The following is a 13,448-nucleotide window of genomic DNA, read 5'->3' as shown; positions in this document are numbered from 1 at the left end:
GGTCATCGTTTGATTAGAGGTTTCCGTACGCAGGTGATCCAGAGCTGCTAAGGTGGTAAGTTCTTGAAAAGAGAATTGTTCGAGACTAGGTGGCGGATGAGCTGGAAGGACGCACTCTTCAACAGATGTGGTAGGGGGAGATGAAGTTGGAACCTCATCCAGAGGGAGGGTCTCCTGCCTAAGGAAATGTTTTTTCACAGTTAAATTACGAATAAATTTATTAATGTCCAGTAGCGTATTAAATAGGTTGAAATTGTTTTTTGGAGCAAAATTAAGACCCAAGGATAAAACTTCAGTTTGTGCCGTGGTTAGAGTGCAGGAGGATAAGTTGGTGACGTTCAATTCTAGTACTGTTGGAATTTCCGGGGGCGCAGACAACGGTTGAAATCTTGATTTATTCGATTTGTGCTTCCTGCCCCCCCTCCTACCTCGTTTTTTGACTGATAACTTTGGTTTTGTGTTCTCTGGGTAGAGTGTGGGCGAGTCCTTGAATTATCATCTTCTGACAGGCCGTCAGCGGAGTCTGGTTCTGTGGAGCTGAAACTCACTCTGTTCGGTAAATCCCTGTATTGGTTGCGGTATTGGTTCCGTTTTTTGAGAATGGGTCTAGGTCTTGTGTAGTTTCTTGTTCTCTGACTCCAATTGTAAATTTCGTTATGCGTATAATCTCTCATATCTCGTTGGAACTTGCTTTTTTTCGTTTCAGCAATGGATTGATCTAATTTATCAATAGCAGTCGTTGTACGGATTTGAAGAAAAGAAAAGGAAGGTGAGTCAGAATAAACATCAATTGATTTTCTAATATCAGTGATATTGATGTCTAATTCGGATAGTTTAATCTCCTCTTGTTTAGTAATTAGTTTCATCAAGTTCATGGAACATGTGGAGAGGGTCTGGTTCCATTCCTTTAGAAATTCTTCCGTGTAGATGAAAGTTGGAGTTTTCCTGAGGCGTAGACCTCTAGGTATCATATCTTTTGCGATGTAATTCTTTAAGGTTGTAAGGTCCCACCAAATTTTGGCCTGTTGTGCGAGGTGCTTTTCTAGAGTATGAAATAAATCTTCGAGTTCTAGATTGTTTCCGATGTGATTATCTTGATTGCCAAAGACTTTTTCAGCTAGTTCAGAGCGAGACATTTGAACCCCAGGGGGCATGTTGGCAGATTGATGCGTCATGTTAAGGCCAAGAAATGTTCTCCAGGACACTGATGCAAAATGTGGTGAATTTAAAAACAATGCAATTCACAATACAAAACCAAAACCAAAGTCTTCGTTTCAGTGGTATAATTGATTTTTGTTTAGTTGTCTAGACCCTTGTTATGTTAGAAAATCTATACAAAGTCACGCTTACGATGCACACATCTGTTGTGGACCCTCCGGTGTTCTGTATTAGAACATGACAAATTAGGGAGCTCGTAGGAAAAGGCCGATGGTATCACAAAAATAGAAGAAGAGGGGGGAGGAATCCTCCAGCTCACCTGACACTACGGGAGTGTGTCTCAGCAGCGCCCGGAATCCCGTGTCGGCACACGTTGAAGTACGGAAGAAGAGGAAAGAGTTGTTCCAGCGCTGTGTAAAGTAGTTAAAATGGAAGCAGGTTTCCAAGTTTAATAGTATTCAATTAAAATAGTCCAGAAGAATAGTCCTGATGTGAGGGTAAGCGGGCGGTAGTGTCCTCAAAAGCCTACGCGTTTCGGATGCTGCTGCATCCTTAGTCTTGGCAGTGGTGTCTGTTTTTGAATGGCGCGCGTTGTCTCGTTTTTATCCTGGTCTGTATGATACAGCTAATTGCTGAGTGCGTTCCACTGTTGTTATCCCTTTGGAACGCAAGCCGGAAGTAGGAATGGTTGCTGCCCATTCTGTTTTTTGTATTTTCACTTGCGTACTCTCAACTAGTAGCTGCGTTAGTATCATGATTGAGAATGTAGGGTTATGTAGGTTCAACCTAACATAAGTGTATTGTGTATTTCAGATGGTATTTTGTTGTATGGAGTGGAGACTATATCGACGGAAGATGCTGTCATTTTGCCTATTCACTATTGTCCAGATGGCTATCTTATAGACGATGGTGCATATAAAATTGGTGAGTATTATTTGTTTTCTAGAAATCAAACAATTACTTAGACATAATTGATGTGCATAGTCATATAAGTGTCAAAGTATTTTACTTTAATTTTTAAGATGATGTATTTTATACTGTCAGTAGATAGTACGCTGTTATTTGTTGTTATATGTTGGCAATATTGAGTGTAACATTAGACAGTGTAGTTAAAGAGGTATAGTCAATGTTCTCTTATGGATTAACGAAGGACAGAGACGGGCGCTTACTTTTGATAATGAGGATGTGACCAGGGAAGGAAGTGAGGGTAGGACAACTGGAACAAAAAATTAATTAAATTAATTAAAAACCTAATTAGTGATTGTGACTAACGAAAAAGTGGTTTAAAAGATATGAACAGTAATGTACATGGCAAAAAGCACATGTTATGCATGTACAGGCTGTAAATATGCGGGGAAGGGAGTCCTGGAGTACCATGGTATTGGATGATCTCCAATAAATGGATTATTTTTATGAAATTTTTATTGGTATGGTTATTATTATTTTTCTTCTTGGTCTTGGTAACCACGATGGGAGGCTCAGAGGTCTATTATTAATACTGAAACATTAGATCTTTTCTGAGGTTTAGGCCATCTGGATATCTAGTTTTTAATCTGTAAATCCAAAATGCCTCCCTAAGGTGGGTTTTATGTTTGAGGTCGCCTCCCCTTTTTGGGGGGTAGATTTTTTCAATAGCGTAGCAACGTAAATTTTTTGTGTTACGGTTGTGTTGTACAATAAAATGTTTTGATACATTGGAGATGTTAGTGATATTAATATTTCTCACGTAACTAAGGTGTTCTAGAATTCTTGTTTTCAGTTTTCTGTTTGTACAACCCACGTATTTAAGTTGACATTCAATACATTCTATGACGTAAATTACGGATTCGCTGTTACAATTGATATAATTCTGGATGCTGTATGTATCTGTTTGTGTAGAGTTGCTGAATGTTTTAGTTGGATGGGCAAAGGAGCAAGTCTTGCATGGATGTTGCCCACATCTGTAGAAGCCTTTTGTTTCTAGCCATGTTGTTTTAACATTTTCGTTTGGTGTGAACAGTGACGGAGACAACACGCTGCCCAAGGAGGGTGCCTTTCTTGCCACGATACGACAACCTTCGGCCAAGATGGAACGTAGACCGTCATCTTCTTGGAGGATAGGTAAGTTGTTGGTGACTAATTTTTTGATTTGCATAAACTGGTTACTCTGTTGTAAGATTAAAGTAGGTTGGTTGTCTTTAGATTGAATTTTAGGACTTGTTTTGGTATGTTTGTTATTATATGCGAGTAAATCAGTTCTAGGTATTTTGGTCATGATTTCACTTGCTCTATTGAGTGACCATGTGGGATAACCTCTTGCTCTAAGTCTAGTTTTGATTTCCTTTTGTTCAACTTCAAACTGACTGTGGGAGGTGCAATTCCTTTTGGCACGATGCAACTCACCCACTGGTATGGCCTTTATGGTCTGTATTGAATGATTGCTTCTTGCATGAAGGATATTATTTGAGGAGGTAGGTTTTCGGTGAGTCTGGGTAGAGATTATTTGCCCTTCTTTTCCGTTTAATTCAAGATCTAAAAATATGATATTGGTGTTATCAAATTTGTAAGTAAATTTAAGATTGCAGTGATTTTGATTGAGGGTTTCTACAAAAGCCGGGATAGTGTCAGTGTCTCCTTTCCAGATTAGTAAAATATCGTCAATATACCTCCCATACCATTCAATGCAGTGGCCGTATGTATTATCGGTAGAAAAGATGTAGGACTGTTCCCACCAGGACATGACTAAATTGGCTATCGATGGAGAAAACTTGGCTCCCATGGATACGCCCTTGAGTTGGAGGTAATATTTTGTGTCAAATTGAAAGTAATTATTAGTCATTAGAAACATGAGTACTTCCAGAATGAATACTTGGAAGTTTTTATCATACAAACTGTGTTTGGTTAAATGGTAGTCAAGAGCGGCATAAGCAATGTGATGCGGAATAGAAGTGTATAAGGACACGACGTCACACGTGAGCCAAGTGTAATTTTTCTCCCATTTTTTATGGCATAGTGAATTAAGGACATTTTTAGTATCCTTTAAAAATCCAGGGGCTGTTTGTGCTAATGGTTGCAGTAATGTATCTAACCATTCCGACAATCGTTCCAAAATTGAACCTATACCTGAGACAATGGGTCTCATTGGTGGTGGAAAGATTAGCTTGTGGGTTTTTGGAAGCGCATGAAAAATTGGCGTAATAGGTTGATCAACAAGAATAAATTCGGCTTGTTTTTTATTTATGAAACCTCCTCGTTGGCCATCTTTTAAGAGTTTGTTCATGCGATTTTTTATGTTGTCTACTGGGTTGTTCTCCAGTATTTTATAGGTTGTTTTGTCACTTAGCAGGTTGGTAATGGATTGTTTATAATCGTTCTTATTCATTACAGTAACACTGCCTCCTTTATCTGCCATTTTTATCACTATGTCTTTGTTGTCATGTAAAGACTTAACCGCTTGTTTGTGTTGGATCGTCATATTTGTTGTTGGGTATTGGGATTTGAGGCTGTCCGCCAGGTTTTGTAATTCTTTTTCCATTACCGTTTGGAAACGGTCCATCGAGTCAGTTCTAGAGTTCGTTGGGTAGAACTTGGGGTTGGAAGTACGAAAATTTGGGGCTGTGGTCATCGTTTGATTAGAGGTTTCCGTACGCAGGTGATCCAGAGCTGCTAAGGTGGTAAGTTCTTGAAAAGAGAATTGTTCGAGACTAGGTGGCGGATGAGCTGGAAGGACGCACTCTTCAACAGATGTGGTAGGGGGAGATGAAGTTGGAACCTCATCCAGAGGGAGGGTCTCCTGCCTAAGGAAATGTTTTTTCACAGTTAAATTACGAATAAATTTATTAATGTCCAGTAGCGTATTAAATAGGTTGAAATTGTTTTTTGGAGCAAAATTAAGACCCAAGGATAAAACTTCAGTTTGTGCCGTGGTTAGAGTGCAGGAGGATAAGTTGGTGACGTTCAATTCTAGTACTGTTGGAATTTCCGGGGGCGCAGACAACGGTTGAAATCTTGATTTATTCGATTTGTGCTTCCTGCCCCCCCTCCTACCTCGTTTTTTGACTGATAACTTTGGTTTTGTGTTCTCTGGGTAGAGTGTGGGCGAGTCCTTGAATTATCATCTTCTGACAGGCCGTCAGCGGAGTCTGGTTCTGTGGAGCTGAAACTCACTCTGTTCGGTAAATCCCTGTATTGGTTGCGGTATTGGTTCCGTTTTTTGAGAATGGGTCTAGGTCTTGTGTAGTTTCTTGTTCTCTGACTCCAATTGTAAATTTCGTTATGCGTATAATCTCTCATATCTCGTTGGAACTTGCTTTTTTTCGTTTCAGCAATGGATTGATCTAATTTATCAATAGCAGTCGTTGTACGGATTTGAAGAAAAGAAAAGGAAGGTGAGTCAGAATAAACATCAATTGATTTTCTAATATCAGTGATATTGATGTCTAATTCGGATAGTTTAATCTCCTCTTGTTTAGTAATTAGTTTCATCAAGTTCATGGAACATGTGGAGAGGGTCTGGTTCCATTCCTTTAGAAATTCTTCCGTGTAGATGAAAGTTGGAGTTTTCCTGAGGCGTAGACCTCTAGGTATCATATCTTTTGCGATGTAATTCTTTAAGGTTGTAAGGTCCCACCAAATTTTGGCCTGTTGTGCGAGGTGCTTTTCTAGAGTATGAAATAAATCTTCGAGTTCTAGATTGTTTCCGATGTGATTATCTTGATTGCCAAAGACTTTTTCAGCTAGTTCAGAGCGAGACATTTGAACCCCAGGGGGCATGTTGGCAGATTGATGCGTCATGTTAAGGCCAAGAAATGTTCTCCAGGACACTGATGCAAAATGTGGTGAATTTAAAAACAATGCAATTCACAATACAAAACCAAAACCAAAGTCTTCGTTTCAGTGGTATAATTGATTTTTGTTTAGTTGTCTAGACCCTTGTTATGTTAGAAAATCTATACAAAGTCACGCTTACGATGCACACATCTGTTGTGGACCCTCCGGTGTTCTGTATTAGAACATGACAAATTAGGGAGCTCGTAGGAAAAGGCCGATGGTATCACAAAAATAGAAGAAGAGGGGGGAGGAATCCTCCAGCTCACCTGACACTACGGGAGTGTGTCTCAGCAGCGCCCGGAATCCCGTGTCGGCACACGTTGAAGTACGGAAGAAGAGGAAAGAGTTGTTCCAGCGCTGTGTAAAGTAGTTAAAATGGAAGCAGGTTTCCAAGTTTAATAGTATTCAATTAAAATAGTCCAGAAGAATAGTCCTGATGTGAGGGTAAGCGGGCGGTAGTGTCCTCAAAAGCCTACGCGTTTCGGATGCTGCTGCATCCTTAGTCTTGGCAGTGGTGTCTGTTTTTGAATGGCGCGCGTTGTCTCGTTTTTATCCTGGTCTGTATGATACAGCTAATTGCTGAGTGCGTTCCACTGTTGTTATCCCTTTGGAACGCAAGCCGGAAGTAGGAATGGTTGCTGCCCATTCTGTTTTTTGTATTTTCACTTGCGTACTCTCAACTAGTAGCTGCGTTAGTATCATGATTGAGAATGTAGGGTTATGTAGGTTCAACCTAACATAAGTGTATTGTGTATTTCAGATGGTATTTTGTTGTATGGAGTGGAGACTATATCGACGGAAGATGCTGTCATTTTGCCTATTCACTATTGTCCAGATGGCTATCTTATAGACGATGGTGCATATAAAATTGGTGAGTATTATTTGTTTTCTAGAAATCAAACAATTACTTAGACATAATTGATGTGCATAGTCATATAAGTGTCAAAGTATTTTACTTTAATTTTTAAGATGATGTATTTTATACTGTCAGTAGATAGTACGCTGTTATTTGTTGTTATATGTTGGCAATATTGAGTGTAACATTAGACAGTGTAGTTAAAGAGGTATAGTCAATGTTCTCTTATGGATTAACGAAGGACAGAGACGGGCGCTTACTTTTGATAATGAGGATGTGACCAGGGAAGGAAGTGAGGGTAGGACAACTGGAACAAAAAATTAATTAAATTAATTAAAAACCTAATTAGTGATTGTGACTAACGAAAAAGTGGTTTAAAAGATATGAACAGTAATGTACATGGCAAAAAGCACATGTTATGCATGTACAGGCTGTAAATATGCGGGGAAGGGAGTCCTGGAGTACCATGGTATTGGATGATCTCCAATAAATGGATTATTTTTATGAAATTTTTATTGGTATGGTTATTATTATTTTTCTTCTTGGTCTTGGTAACCACGATGGGAGGCTCAGAGGTCTATTATTAATACTGAAACATTAGATCTTTTCTGAGGTTTAGGCCATCTGGATATCTAGTTTTTAATCTGTAAATCCAAAATGCCTCCCTAAGGTGGGTTTTATGTTTGAGGTCGCCTCCCCTTTTTGGGGGGTAGATTTTTTCAATAGCGTAGCAACGTAAATTTTTTGTGTTACGGTTGTGTTGTACAATAAAATGTTTTGATACATTGGAGATGTTAGTGATATTAATATTTCTCACGTAACTAAGGTGTTCTAGAATTCTTGTTTTCAGTTTTCTGTTTGTACAACCCACGTATTTAAGTTGACATTCAATACATTCTATGACGTAAATTACGGATTCGCTGTTACAATTGATATAATTCTGGATGCTGTATGTATCTGTTTGTGTAGAGTTGCTGAATGTTTTAGTTGGATGGGCAAAGGAGCAAGTCTTGCATGGATGTTGCCCACATCTGTAGAAGCCTTTTGTTTCTAGCCATGTTGTTTTAACATTTTCGTTTGGTGTGAACAGTGACGGAGACAACACGCTGCCCAAGGAGGGTGCCTTTCTTGCCACGATACGACAACCTTCGGCCAAGATGGAACGTAGACCGTCATCTTCTTGGAGGATAGGTAAGTTGTTGGTGACTAATTTTTTGATTTGCATAAACTGGTTACTCTGTTGTAAGATTAAAGTAGGTTGGTTGTCTTTAGATTGAATTTTAGGACTTGTTTTGGTATGTTTGTTATTATATGCGAGTAAATCAGTTCTAGGTATTTTGGTCATGATTTCACTTGCTCTATTGAGTGACCATGTGGGATAACCTCTTGCTCTAAGTCTAGTTTTGATTTCCTTTTGTTCAACTTCAAACTGACTGTGGGAGGTGCAATTCCTTTTGGCACGATGCAACTCACCCACTGGTATGGCCTTTATGGTCTGTATTGAATGATTGCTTCTTGCATGAAGGATATTATTTGAGGAGGTAGGTTTTCGGTGAGTCTGGGTAGAGATTATTTGCCCTTCTTTTCCGTTTAATTCAAGATCTAAAAATATGATATTGGTGTTATCAAATTTGTAAGTAAATTTAAGATTGCAGTGATTTTGATTGAGGGTTTCTACAAAAGCCGGGATAGTGTCAGTGTCTCCTTTCCAGATTAGTAAAATATCGTCAATATACCTCCCATACCATTCAATGCAGTGGCCGTATGTATTATCGGTAGAAAAGATGTAGGACTGTTCCCACCAGGACATGACTAAATTGGCTATCGATGGAGAAAACTTGGCTCCCATGGATACGCCCTTGAGTTGGAGGTAATATTTTGTGTCAAATTGAAAGTAATTATTAGTCATTAGAAACATGAGTACTTCCAGAATGAATACTTGGAAGTTTTTATCATACAAACTGTGTTTGGTTAAATGGTAGTCAAGAGCGGCATAAGCAATGTGATGCGGAATAGAAGTGTATAAGGACACGACGTCACACGTGAGCCAAGTGTAATTTTTCTCCCATTTTTTATGGCATAGTGAATTAAGGACATTTTTAGTATCCTTTAAAAATCCAGGGGCTGTTTGTGCTAATGGTTGCAGTAATGTATCTAACCATTCCGACAATCGTTCCAAAATTGAACCTATACCTGAGACAATGGGTCTCATTGGTGGTGGAAAGATTAGCTTGTGGGTTTTTGGAAGCGCATGAAAAATTGGCGTAATAGGTTGATCAACAAGAATAAATTCGGCTTGTTTTTTATTTATGAAACCTCCTCGTTGGCCATCTTTTAAGAGTTTGTTCATGCGATTTTTTATGTTGTCTACTGGGTTGTTCTCCAGTATTTTATAGGTTGTTTTGTCACTTAGCAGGTTGGTAATGGATTGTTTATAATCGTTCTTATTCATTACAGTAACACTGCCTCCTTTATCTGCCATTTTTATCACTATGTCTTTGTTGTCATGTAAAGACTTAACCGCTTGTTTGTGTTGGATCGTCATATTTGTTGTTGGGTATTGGGATTTGAGGCTGTCCGCCAGGTTTTGTAATTCTTTTTCCATTACCGTTTGGAAACGGTCCATCGAGTCAGTTCTAGAGTTCGTTGGGTAGAACTTGGGGTTGGAAGTACGAAAATTTGGGGCTGTGGTCATCGTTTGATTAGAGGTTTCCGTACGCAGGTGATCCAGAGCTGCTAAGGTGGTAAGTTCTTGAAAAGAGAATTGTTCGAGACTAGGTGGCGGATGAGCTGGAAGGACGCACTCTTCAACAGATGTGGTAGGGGGAGATGAAGTTGGAACCTCATCCAGAGGGAGGGTCTCCTGCCTAAGGAAATGTTTTTTCACAGTTAAATTATGAATAAATTTATTAATGTCCAGTAGCGTATTAAATAGGTTGAAATTGTTTTTTGGAGCAAAATTAAGACCCAAGGATAAAACTTCAGTTTGTGCCGTGGTTAGAGTGCAGGAGGATAAGTTGGTGACGTTCAATTCTAGTACTGTTGGAATTTCCGGGGGCGCAGACAACAGTTGAAATCTTGATTTATTCGATTTGTGCTTCCTGCCCCCCCTCCTACCTCGTTTTTTGACTGATAACTTTGGTTTTGTGTTCTCTGGGTAGAGTGTGGGCGAGTCCTTGAATTATCATCTTCTGACAGGCCGTCAGCGGAGTCTGGTTCTGTGGAGCTGAAACTCACTCTGTTCGGTAAATCCCTGTATTGGTTGCGGTATTGGTTCCGTTTTTTGAGAATGGGTCTAGGTCTTGTGTAGTTTCTTGTTCTCTGACTCCAATTGTAAATTTCGTTATGCGTATAATCTCTCATATCTCGTTGGAACTTGCTTTTTTTCGTTTCAGCAATGGATTGATCTAATTTATCAATAGCAGTCGTTGTACGGATTTGAAGAAAAGAAAAGGAAGGTGAGTCAGAATAAACATCAATTGATTTTCTAATATCAGTGATATTGATGTCTAATTCGGATAGTTTAATCTCCTCTTGTTTAGTAATTAGTTTCATCAAGTTCATGGAACATGTGGAGAGGGTCTGGTTCCATTCCTTTAGAAATTCTTCCGTGTAGATGAAAGTTGGAGTTTTCCTGAGGCGTAGACCTCTAGGTATCATATCTTTTGCGATGTAATTCTTTAAGGTTGTAAGGTCCCACCAAATTTTGGCCTGTTGTGCGAGGTGCTTTTCTAGAGTATGAAATAAATCTTCGAGTTCTAGATTGTTTCCGATGTGATTATCTTGATTGCCAAAGACATTTTCAGCTAGTTCAGAGCGAGACATTTGAACCCCAGGGGGCATGTTGGCAGATTGATGCGTCATGTTAAGGCCAAGAAATGTTCTCCAGGACACTGATGCAAAATGTGGTGAATTTAAAAACAATGCAATTCACAATACAAAACCAAAACCAAAGTCTTCGTTTCAGTGGTATAATTGATTTTTGTTTAGTTGTCTAGACCCTTGTTATGTTAGAAAATCTATACAAAGTCACGCTTACGATGCACACATCTGTTGTGGACCCTCCGGTGTTCTGTATTAGAACATGACAAATTAGGGAGCTCGTAGGAAAAGGCCGATGGTATCACAAAAATAGAAGAAGAGGGGGGAGGAATCCTCCAGCTCACCTGACACTACGGGAGTGTGTCTCAGCAGCGCCCGGAATCCCGTGTCGGCACACGTTGAAGTACGGAAGAAGAGGAAAGAGTTGTTCCAGCGCTGTGTAAAGTAGTTAAAATGGAAGCAGGTTTCCAAGTTTAATAGTATTCAATTAAAATAGTCCAGAAGAATAGTCCTGATGTGAGGGTAAGCGGGCGGTAGTGTCCTCAAAAGCCTACGCGTTTCGGATGCTGCTGCATCCTTAGTCTTGGCAGTGGTGTCTGTTTTTGAATGGCGCGCGTTGTCTCGTTTTTATCCTGGTCTGTATGATACAGCTAATTGCTGAGTGCGTTCCACTGTTGTTATCCCTTTGGAACGCAAGCCGGAAGTAGGAATGGTTGCTGCCCATTCTGTTTTTTGTATTTTCACTTGCGTACTCTCAACTAGTAGCTGCGTTAGTATCATGATTGAGAATGTAGGGTTATGTAGGTTCAACCTAACATAAGTGTATTGTGTATTTCAGATGGTATTTTGTTGTATGGAGTGGAGACTATATCGACGGAAGATGCTGTCATTTTGCCTATTCACTATTGTCCAGATGGCTATCTTATAGACGATGGTGCATATAAAATTGGTGAGTATTATTTGTTTTCTAGAAATCAAACAATTACTTAGACATAATTGATGTGCATAGTCATATAAGTGTCAAAGTATTTTACTTTAATTTTTAAGATGATGTATTTTATACTGTCAGTAGATAGTACGCTGTTATTTGTTGTTATATGTTGGCAATATTGAGTGTAACATTAGACAGTGTAGTTAAAGAGGTATAGTCAATGTTCTCTTATGGATTAACGAAGGACAGAGACGGGCGCTTACTTTTGATAATGAGGATGTGACCAGGGAAGGAAGTGAGGGTAGGACAACTGGAACAAAAAATTAATTTAATTAATTAAAAACCTAATTAGTGATTGTGACTAACGAAAAAGTGGTTTAAAAGATATGAACAGTAATGTACATGGCAAAAAGCACATGTTATGCATGTACAGGCTGTAAATATGCGGGGAAGGGAGTCCTGGAGTACCATGGTATTGGATGATCTCCAATAAAAGGATTATTTTTATGAAATTTTTATTGGTATGGTTAGTATTATTTTTCTTCTTGGTCTTGGTAACCACGATGGGAGGCTCAGAGGTCTATTATTAATACTGAAACATTAGATCTTTTCTGAGGTTTAGGCCATCTGGATATCTAGTTTTTAATCTGTAAATCCAAAATGCCTCCCTAAGGTGGGTTTTATGTTTGAGGTCGCCTCCCCTTTTTGGGGGGTAGATTTTTTCAATAGCGTAGCAACGTAAATTTTTTGTGTTACGGTTGTGTTGTACAATAAAATGTTTTGATACATTGGAGATGTTAGTGATATTAATATTTCTCACGTAACTAAGGTGTTCTAGAATTCTTGTTTTCAGTTTTCTGTTTGTACAACCCACGTATTTAAGTTGACATTCAATACATTCTATGACGTAAATTACGGATTCGCTGTTACAATTGATATAATTCTGGATGCTGTATGTATCTGTTTGTGTAGAGTTGCTGAATGTTTTAGTTGGATGGGCAAAGGAGCAAGTCTTGCATGGATGTTGCCCACATCTGTAGAAGCCTTTTGTTTCTAGCCATGTTGTTTTAACATTTTCGTTTGGTGTGAACAGTGACGGAGACAACACGCTGCCCAAGGAGGGTGCCTTTCTTGCCACGATACGACAACCTTCGGCCAAGATGGAACGTAGACCGTCATCTTCTTGGAGGATAGGTAAGTTGTTGGTGACTAATTTTTTGATTTGCATAAACTGGTTACTCTGTTGTAAGATTAAAGTAGGTTGGTTGTCTTTAGATTGAATTTTAGGACTTGTTTTGGTATGTTTGTTATTATATGCGAGTAAATCAGTTCTAGGTATTTTGGTCATGATTTCACTTGCTCTATTGAGTGACCATGTGGGATAACCTCTTGCTCTAAGTCTAGTTTTGATTTCCTTTTGTTCAACTTCAAACTGACTGTGGGAGGTGCAATTCCTTTTGGCACGATGCAACTCACCCACTGGTATGGCCTTTATGGTCTGTATTGAATGATTGCTTCTTGCATGAAGGATATTATTTGAGGAGGTAGGTTTTCGGTGAGTCTGGGTAGAGATTATTTGCCCTTCTTTTCCGTTTAATTCAAGATCTAAAAATATGATATTGGTGTTATCAAATTTGTAAGTAAATTTAAGATTGCAGTGATTTTGATTGAGGGTTTCTACAAAAGCCGGGATAGTGTCAGTGTCTCCTTTCCAGATTAGTAAAATATCGTCAATATACCTCCCATACCATTCAATGCAGTGGCCGTATGTATTATCGGTAGAAAAGATGTAGGACTGTTCCCACCAGGACATGACTAAATTGGCTATCGATGGAGAAAACTTGGCTCCCATGGATACGCCCTTGAGTTGGA

General features: G+C 39.1%; 1 long non-coding RNA gene across 1 annotated transcript in view; it reads left to right on the top strand.

Annotated features, from left to right (window-relative positions):
- The window catches only part of LOC142701111 (uncharacterized), a 29,797-nt gene extending 17,033 nt beyond the window's left edge, over positions 1-12,764 (top strand). The window contains exons 12-20 of the long non-coding RNA XR_012866834.1: positions 707-769; positions 1,972-2,082; positions 3,158-3,258; positions 5,463-5,525; positions 6,728-6,838; positions 7,914-8,014; positions 10,219-10,281; positions 11,484-11,594; positions 12,670-12,764. This is a non-coding gene — a long non-coding RNA (uncharacterized LOC142701111). The remainder of the gene's footprint in view (positions 1-706; positions 770-1,971; positions 2,083-3,157; positions 3,259-5,462; positions 5,526-6,727; positions 6,839-7,913; positions 8,015-10,218; positions 10,282-11,483; positions 11,595-12,669) is intronic.
- The last annotated feature ends 684 nt before the right edge of the window (positions 12,765-13,448 follow it).

The sequence above is a fragment of the Rhinoderma darwinii genome, unplaced genomic scaffold, assembly GCF_050947455.1.
Source record: "Rhinoderma darwinii isolate aRhiDar2 unplaced genomic scaffold, aRhiDar2.hap1 Scaffold_2002, whole genome shotgun sequence".
NCBI lineage: Eukaryota > Metazoa > Chordata > Amphibia > Anura > Rhinodermatidae > Rhinoderma > Rhinoderma darwinii.
The sequence above is the reverse complement of the archived record's forward strand: the minus strand, read 5'-3'. Positions and strand labels throughout refer to the sequence as shown.